We start from the raw sequence: 12,844 nt of genomic DNA, 5'->3' as shown, positions 1-12,844 counted from the left end.
TATACTTCATTGTTTAACATACTCGACCAACGACTCTCCTTGTAACTTATTCTAATGTATTATTTGACCTATTTTACCATGGTAGACACAAAAACTCATATTTCCGGATATTGAACAAACTATATCTGTTTTTCAAGCAGCAACAGCAATTTCAAACTCAATTTTTGGAAGCCATCTTGGATTTTTTTCAACATACCGGACCGCTGACTGTCCCGGTATGTTGAAAAATCCCAGATGGCTTCCAAAAATTAAATAAATGAAAAAAAGGAACCAGTATTCTTGTCCCAGTTTTGATCTTTGAAACCATGGTCTAGACACCGATTCCATCTATCTCAGGTTGATATAAAATGTGCTATGTCCATTTAAAGTATCAACAGCCATTTTAAACTCCATTTTTGAAAGTCATCTTGGATTTCTGGGCACGAGACCACTTGCTGTCCTTGATCATTTTGCCGATATACTTCTTCACCCTTAAAAACTTTTGAATTGAAACCAAATTAAAAAAATGAATCCAGGACTTTTAGCCTAAGGCAACCGTTTTGCCTCCCCCCCCCCCCCCAGGGGGGGGGGGTTAGAATCAAAACAAATTAGATGCCCATACTATGAATTGGCATTGGAAATAATTGCTCTTGAAATGTGTCAGCTTTCAAATTCATTGATAAAATTACAATGCCTAGAATTCGATTTTTTTAAAGGCAGTGCTTATCATAAGTTATGGCGCCCTCTAGTGTTGTAGTAAGTTTTTCACTGCATAAAATCCTGAAATGGGGTTGATTTTTACATCAATTGACCAAAAATAATGATATAAATTGCATGTGATATATTCCTCTGTTATTGGATTGTATAACAAGACATATTCATTTAATTTTGTAACCCTTTTGTCCTAATTCTAGTGCCAAAAAAGGTGGAAAATGAAATTTTAGGGATAATATTTTACAATTTTAGGGCATTTTTCGTAAATTCCGCCCCCATATGGTAAAAGTGAAAAAGAAATTGACATCACAACATCATCAAATATTCATTCTCATACACCTCAGACAACTTAAAAATAAAATTGGCGAAGAAAAGTGAGAAATAAGGTTGAAAAGAATGGATTATCTTATTGGGCTTTGTACAGCCCAATATGGTGCCAAAAAGGACCCCCCCACGAAGGGAAGGAGGGGGCTGAAAATTTTCACCCCATCATTTTTGGTCTAAGAGGACCCTATTGAAGCCAAAACAACCAAAAAATCAATTTTGGCACGAAAGTCCTACGGGAGCTGTGTCAGTGACATACCGTACCACACTATTTGAGAAATGTGCATGTTTTGAACAGGCTAGACAACATGACGGCAGCTTCTTACCTCAACAAGATGGGGGGGGGGGGTATTAAATCAAATTCATGCAATGAAATGGCCAAACAAATATGGAATTGGTGTAGAGACCGAAACATTTGGATTACAGCTGCCTACTTGCCGGGTACTTAAAATGTTGAAGCTGACCGTATGTCCCGCACATTCAATGACAACATTGAATGGGCCCTTCATGAGATGGCTTTTAAGGAAATACTTAATAAATATGGCCCACCAGAGGTAGATTTATTTGCAACGAGACTCAATGCTCAATTACCTAAATATGTCTCTTGGAAACCTGACCCAAATGCATGGGCAGTTGACGCATTTACATTGGACTGGGGGAAACTTGATTTCTATGCTTTCCCTCCCTTCAACCTTATCGCTAAATGTCTACAGAAGATTAAAGTAGATGGTGCACAAGGGTTAATAGTAGTACCAAATTGGCCTACACAGGCTTGGTTCATTTCCCTGGAAGAAATGATGCTAGAAGAGCCTTTGTTTTTTTTGATGTGCTGCTCACTCAGCCAGTGTCTGGCAGACCCCACCCTCTTACTAATCTTGATCTCCTTTGTTGCAGGCTTGGAGGGCACACTGTGACCTACAAGGACTAACTAAGCAAACTACAGACATCATTGGTGCATCTTGGAGAAAATCAACAAAGAAGCAGTACAACATTTACATAAACAAGTGGAAAAAAATTTGCCAAGAACACAATATTCCATGGATGCAGGCCAGAGCTAGGGATATTTTAGAATTTTTCAGTGATTTATTCTACGGACAAAATGCATTCTCAAACATGTAGGTTGGGCAAATGAAAAAAACTTTTCAGACTTTTTATAACAAACCAGTGGAGGATCAAAATGGTTCCTACACGTAAGCAGTGTTACACCAAGGGAAATAAGTTCTGCACTTTGCAGGTTAGTTAATTTTCTGGAAGTATGACGCATGTGACTACTGGGCTTTGAAATCTCATGTATTCTCGTTCCGAAAATTATGAAATAAAATAGGAGGATTAAACGAGAACTTACCGTTTGAAGTTTGATCCTTATTTTATGAGTAATTGTAGGTTAGAGGATACATGCCCTCCTCTCCCTCCCTTACTCAGGATCTTTTAGGTCTGTTCTCGTAAGCCTTATTTTATTTTCGTTCTCACCAGTAGTCACAGTCGCTTTGAGGATTGAACGTAAGCGTAGCGGGCGAGCTTTCATGTATTCTCTAACCTCCAATTACTCATAAAATAAGGATCAAACTTCAAACGGTAAATTCTCGTTTAATCCTCCTATTTTAGAATAATTTAGCGCTAAATCAGAGGGATATGGGGGGGGGGTGGGGGACACGAAGTACAGCAAGAAATAAAACGACAATTGGATCATCAAATATCAAGTTGAGATCAATCTCACTTTTCTAAAACATGGCCCATTGAAAAGTTGGAAATTTGTGTTAATAGAAAAACGTTGGATCCTACTATAATAGACGTTTTGGCATCGACCCTTTAAATGAAAATTGAAATTGCTATAATTACAACCAAACAATATTGTTGTACAATGAATTAGTGAGCACTAGAAATCTTGTATGCTCAATGAACCCTATAGGAGTCGTAATATGGATTCAGGTATATTATGGTCAATTGGTCATTGTTTTATCACTACACTGAATTTTAAATGTTTTTAGATAACGAGTTTCCTGTTCAGTACAAATCTGGATTATATTTAGCTGCATCAATACAGTTTCTTAAAAACGCTACCCCCAAAGTAAGCCTGTTTAGTCCGAGTAATTAGAATACAACTAATTTTTACGTATTTTGAACGTGACATATTTTGAATAAATATACTATACGACTGGAAATTAAAGGGTGAACTGATTTTGTTCAACTGAGTTACGGTATTGTTCAAAATCGTATTTTATTGCAGGTTCTATTGTGTCCTGTGCTATTGTTAGACGGAGTCCAAGCAAGACCACCCAGCTATACTGCAGAAGCATTTGAAATCCCTGGGAATGGCCTGCTTAGGGATGAACTTGTTCGTCATTATTACACAATTGGGTACACAGCCACCGAGGTCATCATCCTTTTACTTATGCGCCATAACATCACTGAAAGCCTGAGACAGATTAGGCGAATCATTTTAGATTAGGCATCCGGAGAAGGGATAACCAACCAAATTTTAACCATGTTGTGACGACTTTGAGGCAGGAACTCCAAGGAAGTGGGCAACATCTAGGTTATTGGGCAATGTGGAGAAGACTGATGACAAGGTATGACATTTGCATTCCACAGAACTTTTTAAGACAACTCCTTTCAGTCCTAGATCCAGAAGGAGTTGAGCAAGATCGAGACGACGGTTACGCCGGAGGCAATACGTTAGTAAAGGGTTCCAATTTCTTGGTTCACATTTACGGTTACGACAAGTTGAAGGTTTTTGGATTTGCTGTTCACGGTGCAATCGACGGATTCTCCCGCAAGATTCTGTTGCTACAAGGATCCACGAATAACGATCCACGTTATATTGCCAAGTTATACATGGAATATGTGCGAGACATTAGGGCAAGGTTTCCACTTTGGCGAGTTAATATCGCGAGTTATGGCGAGTTATAGCGAGTTGCCAAAATGAGGCACTCGCGATAACTCGCATAAAGCTCACCATGAAACTCGGGATAACTCCCGACAACTCGGCATGGCTCGGCGGAGCTCGGGACAACTCTCCTTGAAGTCGTGAGCACTTTCAAAATTTTGGAACATGTTCAAAAATTTTGCCAAGTAAACTCACTGTAACTCGTGCTGAACTCACCTAAACTCATTATATACTCGCAGTACTCGCAATAACTCGTAAGAAGCTCGAGATAAACTCGCCATAATTCGTAATAACTCGCCACATCTGAGTATACGCGAGTGCATTCCGAGTTTTCAAGAGCGAGATACGAGCATTGCGATCGTTTTATGAGTCAAGTGGAGGTGCCCACGAGATTAGCGCGACTTAAGATCGAGCACCCCGAGTTACAGCGAGTTTCGTATGAGTTTATTCCGAGTGCGTTGCAAGTGCTCATTGACATGCCAGCTGAATGATAAATGTCCAGTGATCTATATTTTCCCACATATAAACCCCTCAAAAATAAGTTTGGAAATCTGAGTTTTGCCACTAATTTCTCCCAACTCAAAATTTTACACAATGCATATTTGACATCATTTAAAAGATCATTTAATTCTCCTTACAATTATACCATGTTTGTTATGATCATGCCATTACAAAAAAAGCAGGAATCAAAAGTGTTGGAAGAAGTCTGAATTGAAAAGCTGCAAAACGAGCACAAAAAAAAGTTTGGAAATCTGAGTTTGGCCTTTAATTTCTCCCAACTCCAAATTTTACACAATGCATATTTGATATCTTTCAAAAAATCATTTGATTCTCTCTAAAATGATACCATGCTTGTTTTGATCATGCCATAAAAAAGAGCAAAATTCAAAAGTGTTGGATGAGGTCTGAATTGAAAAGCTGCAAAGCGAGCAGAAATAGTCATGAAGGGTCAATACAAAACATGATTATTTTGTCTGTGTCAATAGAGATGAAAATCCATTCAAATCAAGCCCTTGCTTCTTCATTTCTTATGTTTTGTTGTGGTTTATGTTTGTTATTGTGTTTACTTGTGCAGAGGTGTGTTTGATTCCATTTTAATGTTGATGTTAAGTTGCATGAAAACAAACGAAACCGCTGAGAAACTCAGAAATAATTCATTGATATTAATTACACATTGATATTTACTAAAAACCAAGGCGGGATTATCGATCAGAGTCAAAAGAAACCGCTTAAGAAATTCACTCATCACCACGGAAAAAAGAACAGCGACTTTCAATATTGTGTCATTTTGCAACTTTTGAATTTTGACCTTGCCCCCATTTCAAGGCACTGCACCTCCATGTGAACCATAATCATATCATGTAAGGTATCATTTTAAAAAGAAATTGAATGATCTATTCATTGATATTCAATTACACATTGATATTTACTAAAACCGAGGAGGGATTATCGATCAAAGCCAGATTTTCAAACTTTTTTTGAGGAGTTCATTTTAAAGTGAGAGCACATTTTAAGTGACCCACGCATGTACACGTACTTTAAAATGGCTGTTGTCACTGCATTATTACAAGTACCAACAAAGGAGAGAAATATGCCTCGACCCAAAAGATCCAAGAGTTGTGGCCATTCAGGTAGGGAAACACAGAAAGAAGATGTCATTCAAACAAGGGTAGAAGTAGAAGAAGTGCAGGAAGAGACAATTGAAACGGAAGAGGAGGTCAATGACGAGCAGAGCCAGGTAAAAGAACATGACACCAAACTAGACCAGGTCCAAGTGGAGCGCCTCTGGCAGTCTCACCTACATCACGCGATTCAATATAGCAGCAGTGCTGACTTTAAAAACTACTATAAAATAATTATTCACAAAACACCATTCATATGATGACACAATACTACGTTCATTGACAATAAATGACATTTGACCTTGATCATATGACCTAAGACTTATCAGTGATACTTGATTACTCTTATGTCCAAGTTTTATGAACTAAATTCATACACTTTCAGAATGATGATGGCCATTCAACAAATACACCCGATATATGGCCAAAGTCCTTTGATCTTTGACCTTGGCCATGTGACCTTAAACTCGCACAGGATGTTCAGTAATACTTGATTACTCTTATATTCAAGTTTGATGACTCAGATCCATAAACATTCAAAGTTATGATGGTAATTCAACAGATCACCCGAACATCACCAAAGTTCATTGACCTTTGACCTTGGACATGTGACCTGAAATTCGCACAGGATGTTCTCGAGACTTGATTACTATTATATTTAAGTTTCATGAATCAGATTCATAAACTTTCAAAGTTATAATGGTAATTCAACAAATACCCCTATTGGCCAAAGTCCATTGATCCTAAATGACCTTTGACCTTAGTCATGTGACTTGAAACTCGAGCAGGGTGTTTAGTAATCATGGTAATACTGTAATAACCTTATGTCCAAGTTTCATGAACTTGGTTTATATATTTTCTAAAAAGTTATGATGACATTTCAAAAACTTAACCGTAGGTTAAGATTTTGATGTTGATTCCCACAACAGGGTCTAAGTTTATTTATCCTAAATGACCTCTGACCTTGGTCTTGTGACCTGAAACGCATGGAGGATGTTCAATAATACTTGGTTAATATTATGGTCAAGTTTCATGAACTAGGTCTATATACTTTCTAAGTTATGATGTCATTTCAAGAACTTAACCTTCGGTTAAGATTTGGTGTTGACGCTGCCGCCGGCATCCATCTTTGAGTGCCAAAAATGTGCATGTCCCACCCCTTAGTCGTATGAAACTCTTATCACTCGTAACAAAATATGGATAATTCGTTCATAGCTCGCTTTAAGTCGTATAAAGGTCACTGCAACTCATACTAAGCTCGGTCTGACTCGTTTCGCGCTCGGTTCACTCGTACAGCGAGCGTAGTAAACTCGATGTTGAGTCTTTTGTCACTCGAGCAAATTCCAGAAAAAAATGTAAATTTCACGCGAGCTTGTGCGAGTTAAGGCGAGGGAGAGCTCGCGCAGCTCGCGTACGACTCGCAATTCCAACTCGCCAAAATGAAATTTATTTATTTATTGATATATTCATATTCCACAATCATCAAAGTACATTTATAATAAATCATTTTAACACTGAAAAAATTGCATAACACACAGGATTGAAACGTAGCAATGAAATGAAAAAAGTGGAGGGGCCTACTAAAAAGCAAAGCTTGTAAAATGTAGACCCCCTATCAAAATTTTATACAAGGGTAATATGATATAAGTACAGTAAAATAATCAGCAAAATTCTATAAAATTATATATAAACACTGTAACACAAATGTATTTACACTATATACAAAATTAAATATTGACTTTAAAATAATCAATACTACCGTGGGTAAGTATGAGGTTCACAAAATATTTGATTGAATCAATAAGAATTCAGAATAAATTTTTTGATGAGTAATTTAAATCGGTTTAGATTAGCTGCCTCTTTTATTACTCTGTCCAGAGAATTCCAGAGTTTTGGTCCTGTGAAAAATACAGTTTTGCTAGAAAATACTGTTCTACTTTTGGGTCAGTGATAGTCATTTGAATGTCTCGTATTATATGAATGTAAAGTATTGTTTCTCATAAATTTCTTTTGTAGGACATTAGGTACACTATTTCTATCTAGCTTATACATGAATTGGAATAGTTGCAAGCGGTACAGGTCATTGACTTTAAGGATGCGTTTATGACGAAACAATTCATCTGTATGAGCTCTAAAGGACATATTGCATATTATTCTCAGTACTTTTTTCTGAAGTAGCAAGACTTTATTGAGTCTCGTTTGAGAGGCATTACCCCATGCCAGAATTCCATAATTAAGATATGGTAGAATTAATGCACAATACAACATGGATAGCGCCTGCGCTGGAAGAGCGTTTTTAAGCTTATTGATGACTCCAATATTTCTTGCCACAGTTTTGCAAATATTGTTGATATGAGCATTCCACGTAAGCTTGTGATCAATAGTAAGACCTAAGAATTTTGTTGTTTGCACTTCTTTGATTTCAGTATTATCTAAAAGTATTTGATGCGGTAGATGTTTCAATGAATGACTAAAAAGCATATAATTAGTTTTTTGCAGATTCAATGACAGTTTGTTGGCTTTAATCCAGTTTGTTACTTTTTTTAAATTCTGCATTCATAGTGCTCACAAGTACATGTGGATCATGATGTGTAAAGAAAATATTGGAATCATCAGCAAAGAGAATAAATGAGAGAACATGAGATGAATTTTTCATATCATTAACATAAAGTACAAATAGCAAAGGGCCAAGAATACTACCTTGTGGAATTCCACAGGAAACTGGCCTTGTTGGAGATTCTGATTCATTCACTGTAACAAACTGAATTCTATCAGTAAGGTAACTCCTAAACCATTGTAAAGCTGTCCCTCTGATACCGTAATTTGATAGCTTACATAATAGTATTTCATGATCTATTGTATCAAACGCTTTTGAGAAGTCAAGGAATAACCCTACGGTGTGATCAGAATCGTCAAAAGAAGTAGATATTTTATTTATTAATGTCAATATAGCATGAGTTGTATTATGTTTTTCTCTAAAACCGAATTGATTATCACATATAATACTATATTTCTTAAGGAAAGCAACTGTCCTTTTATAAATTATCCTTTCAAGAATTTTAGAGAACGAAGTTAACAAAGATATTGGGCGGTAATTACTAGTAATTAATTGGTCTCCCTTCTTGAAAATGGGTATAACTTTAGCTATTTTCATCTTCTTTGGGACCTGGCCAAGCTGTAACGATAAATTAAATATATGAAGCAGAGGATCAGCAAGAGAATGTATAATGTTTTTCACAACTCTATTTATAATGCCATCATAACCGGGAGTCTTTTCTGCTTTCAAATTAAATACAATCTCAAGTAATTCTTCTCTATGAACTGGAGTAAGAAATATTGAACTTTCATTTTGTTTATCCAAAAAGTCCTTAAACGAATTTTCTACAGGCATAATATTTCCAGCTAACTTTGGTCCAATTTGAGAGAAATATGTATTAAATTCATTTGCTATAGAATGAGTATCTTCAACCATATTACCATCTACACATAATTTATGAACAGCACTAGATTTGTTAATTTTGTTTAGGGCCCCATTTATTGTTTTCCATGTATTTTTAAGGTCGTTTTTATATGAATTTAATTTTTCTGAATAAAACCTCTTTTTTGCTATTCGGAGAGTAGTTGTTAAGGTATTTTTATAAGACGTGTATCTATTCCTTGAAATATCATTTGGATTTGATATATAAGAAACATACAGATTATTTTTCCGATTTATAGACCTTAATATCAATTTTGAAACCCATGGGAGCTTTGGAACACGTTTATAATCGTAATTTCGATATTTCTTTAAAGGAACACAAGAATCTAAGCAGTCATTGAAAGATTTCAAAAATATGTCAAATGAGTCATCGACATTCACATTCGAGTTATAAACGTCAGACCAATCAACAGAGCTTAAATCTTCTGTTAAGAAATTACTGTTAAGAAAACAGCGTTGGAATGATTGATGAGGTGAAAAGCTTGCATATTGAGAGGAGATCGTGGAACAGAACACTGTATTGTTCGAGGTATAAAACTTGCCCTTCGCTTGAAGCACAACGATATCAAGCGACATGCTAGTTTCTTGTACGGTCGCTCTACGAGCAATCAACGTATTGAAAGGTGGTGGCGTTATCTTACTGATAGTTCTACATGTCTTTGGATAAACCTGTTCAACGAATTGCAGAGGAACGGAGCATTCGATAACAGTAACCATGTACATATCGAGAATCTAAGATTTTGTTTCACTGGGCTAATTCAAAGTGACTTTGATCAAACAGTTCAGGAGTGGAATCAACATTCTATTAGGCGTCAAAACGATGTAGAATTTCTAGACGAGAAACCGGATCTTATGTTTTATGCTCCGGAGATGTGCGACTGCGAAGAGCAGAAGATGCCTCTGTTATATTCCGAACAAGATCTGGTGGAGCATTTACTCTGCCGAGAGTACCCTCCGTTTGGATGTAGTCCGGAATTTGTTGATGTGATCGATTGTATTGTTGGAAATGTTCGCCATTTTGTTATTCCACAGACTATAGAGGAAACTGTTAATCTATATGGTGAACTGATTGAAATATGAGTATGATTAATTACGGTTATAATCGTGTTCCAGTGAAGGATGGATCTGATTGAAGTGGAATATACAGTTGATACATATAATTGCTCTATCGTTGAGAAACTTGTACTGTGCCATTACTCTTCAAAGAGTAGTTATTAACAAAGCGCTATATAAAGTACATGCACCGCGTAAGTTCCAAAAATTGTTATGTTTTTCTTCATAACATTGCTCAATAATTTTGACCTATTTTAATATGAAAGTCATTCAGGTTTATCTTGACTTCACCATATTCTATTTGTATCTTTATTTGATGTGACACTTCATATTTTACTTTTCTTTGTCATGTTATATTTACATAGGTAATTTTGCCATATTAACAAATGGTAATTTAAACTTGTTATACTTGTTACCGGTATATTTTTCCTTGTCATGCTATATATTGACAGTGGTAATTTAACTTGTTATTTTAGTCTTGACTTGAGCATAGTTTTCCTCTTGTTTTTCAATTTTATTATAATCTTTATCTTTGTCATGCTATTGACATTGACATCTATTATCACAGTTATTTAATCTGATTTTTTTTTATTTTTTTTTTAATAATTATTATTCATTAGAAAGCTAGAACACAATGCTTTCAGGCACAACATAGTCTGCAATTTTTTTTTCTTTCTTTCTTTTCTCTCTCTCTTTTCTCTTTTCACTGAATGATGGTCATTTACTCTGTGTTTACATTTACAACATGAAATTTCAAGTTTTACGATTGTTCTAATATTATATAGTTGACGTATTCCATTCAGACAGCCTGTCTGTCACCAGTAATTTATATTTTTTTCTAATATTATATGCATTTACTATCCAGGTTAATGAATATATTATTCATTGATTCATCTTATTCATCTGTTATACTTATAATATATACTGCCATTTTAGTTTTTATTTTCTGAATGTGCTAGTGTGTGTACTTGTGTGTGCGTGTTTGACTATGTCAAGTTGCCCCCCCTCTCCAGGTAATGTAATTGATAATACTGATTTTACTCATGTTGTATCATCTATTGAGCAAGAAAATATTGATGACTTAGACCCAGATGACAATTTTTATATTTTTGACAATCCATCAAGATATTGGTTATGTAATGAATTCAATAATAACAAACAGATATGTGATGATAACAAAGAGAGATTTAGTATGCTTCATTTTAATTCTAGAAGTCTATATAGAAATTTTGATGATATTCATTCCTTTATTACTCAACTTAATTTGAAATTTTCTATTTATGGTTTTAGTGAAACGTGGATTCATAATAACACACCATTCTTGTTTAATTTTGACGGATACAGTTTTTATCACAGTGACAGACATGATCGAAGAGGAGGCGGTGTTGCCTTGCTCATCCATAACTCATTTAATGTCAAAATAAGATCAGATATATGTTTATCAAATTATTTTTGTGAATCTCTTTTTATAGAAATAGTATTGCAACATAGAAAGAATATTGTGGTTGGTGTCATATATAGAGATCCTCATGTAGATATCAAAGGCTTTAATGAAAATATTGATGAATGTCTTGACAAATTGTCACATGAAAATAAGTCCATTTACATTATGGGCGACTTTAATATAAATTTTCTGAACATAGATTCCAATAAATACATAAATGATTTTGTTAATATTTTATATAATAATTCATTTCGTCCTTCACGTATGTTCACGGCCTCAACTCAGTGGAGCGCGCCATTGAAAGGCCTTTTCGCCTAGCAATATTGTTAGCGACGTTTGTTAGCATCACTTTGCTCACTCTCCAAAATGTCTGCGACATTAAAATTCTAAAAACAATGGATTTGTTCAATTTTAGTGAGGCTATGAATGTTTATCATTTACATTGACTATCAGTGTACCAACATATACCGAATTTACAAGCAAGTGTGGGTAAGACTTTGAATTATCAGTCATTTCGATGCAATCCCAAAATTGATGAAAATATAACAGAAATTTGATATAGCATTGCAAAATCCTTATTTTCATATCCCCTTAATTTTTTTATCATTTGCAAAAGCATCTTAGTACGTTTCCTAGAATTTTTCACAACTGATAACGGTGGTGGCTTATTGATTCTAGTTTTTTTAAAGAAATGGCAGGCATTTGAAATCAGGTAAATTGTTGTTATATTTTTAAAAGAAAATCGTTAGATTCGAACAACTTACTAATAGTTCTCCAAAAGAAGGGTTATATTCAATTATCTGTGTGTAAATGATACATGACGACAAATTTTACGAGTATATCATTGCATGTTGGATAACCTTTTCCACGATGAGTTTCGTAATTGAGAGAAAAATCAAGTTCATTCCTAGCACGCGAGCCGCAGAATGATAAATTTTAGCGTGCGCACACGGGCTGATCGCCGTGTCTGCGGGGACGGATATCTAGTCCCATACTGGTGTAAGGTGGTATTTTCCACGTACCTTTTCCCCTTGTAATGACCACTTTAATACTTAATTTTGACACTTTCACACTGTGAAATTAATGGTTTAACGATTTTGGAAAATGTTCGGAATATACCTAACACATAAATGATTTCATTTTCTAGAATTATTATTTCTTTCCTGAATTACCAAAAGGCAAATTTAGGTCAAGATTGCATATACTCACATTGACTGTTTAGCATAGCGCATATCTATTACAATTTCTATTATGTGTGTCTATATTAGATAAATTGTCCTGATGTAAATATATGTTATAGAATCATATTAGATACAAAAATCATGACGGGTGTCATGGTCTGA

Source organism: Lytechinus pictus, chromosome 6 (genome assembly GCF_037042905.1).
Source record: "Lytechinus pictus isolate F3 Inbred chromosome 6, Lp3.0, whole genome shotgun sequence".
Lineage (NCBI taxonomy): Eukaryota > Metazoa > Echinodermata > Echinoidea > Temnopleuroida > Toxopneustidae > Lytechinus > Lytechinus pictus.
Note: the sequence above shows the minus strand (reverse complement) of the source record.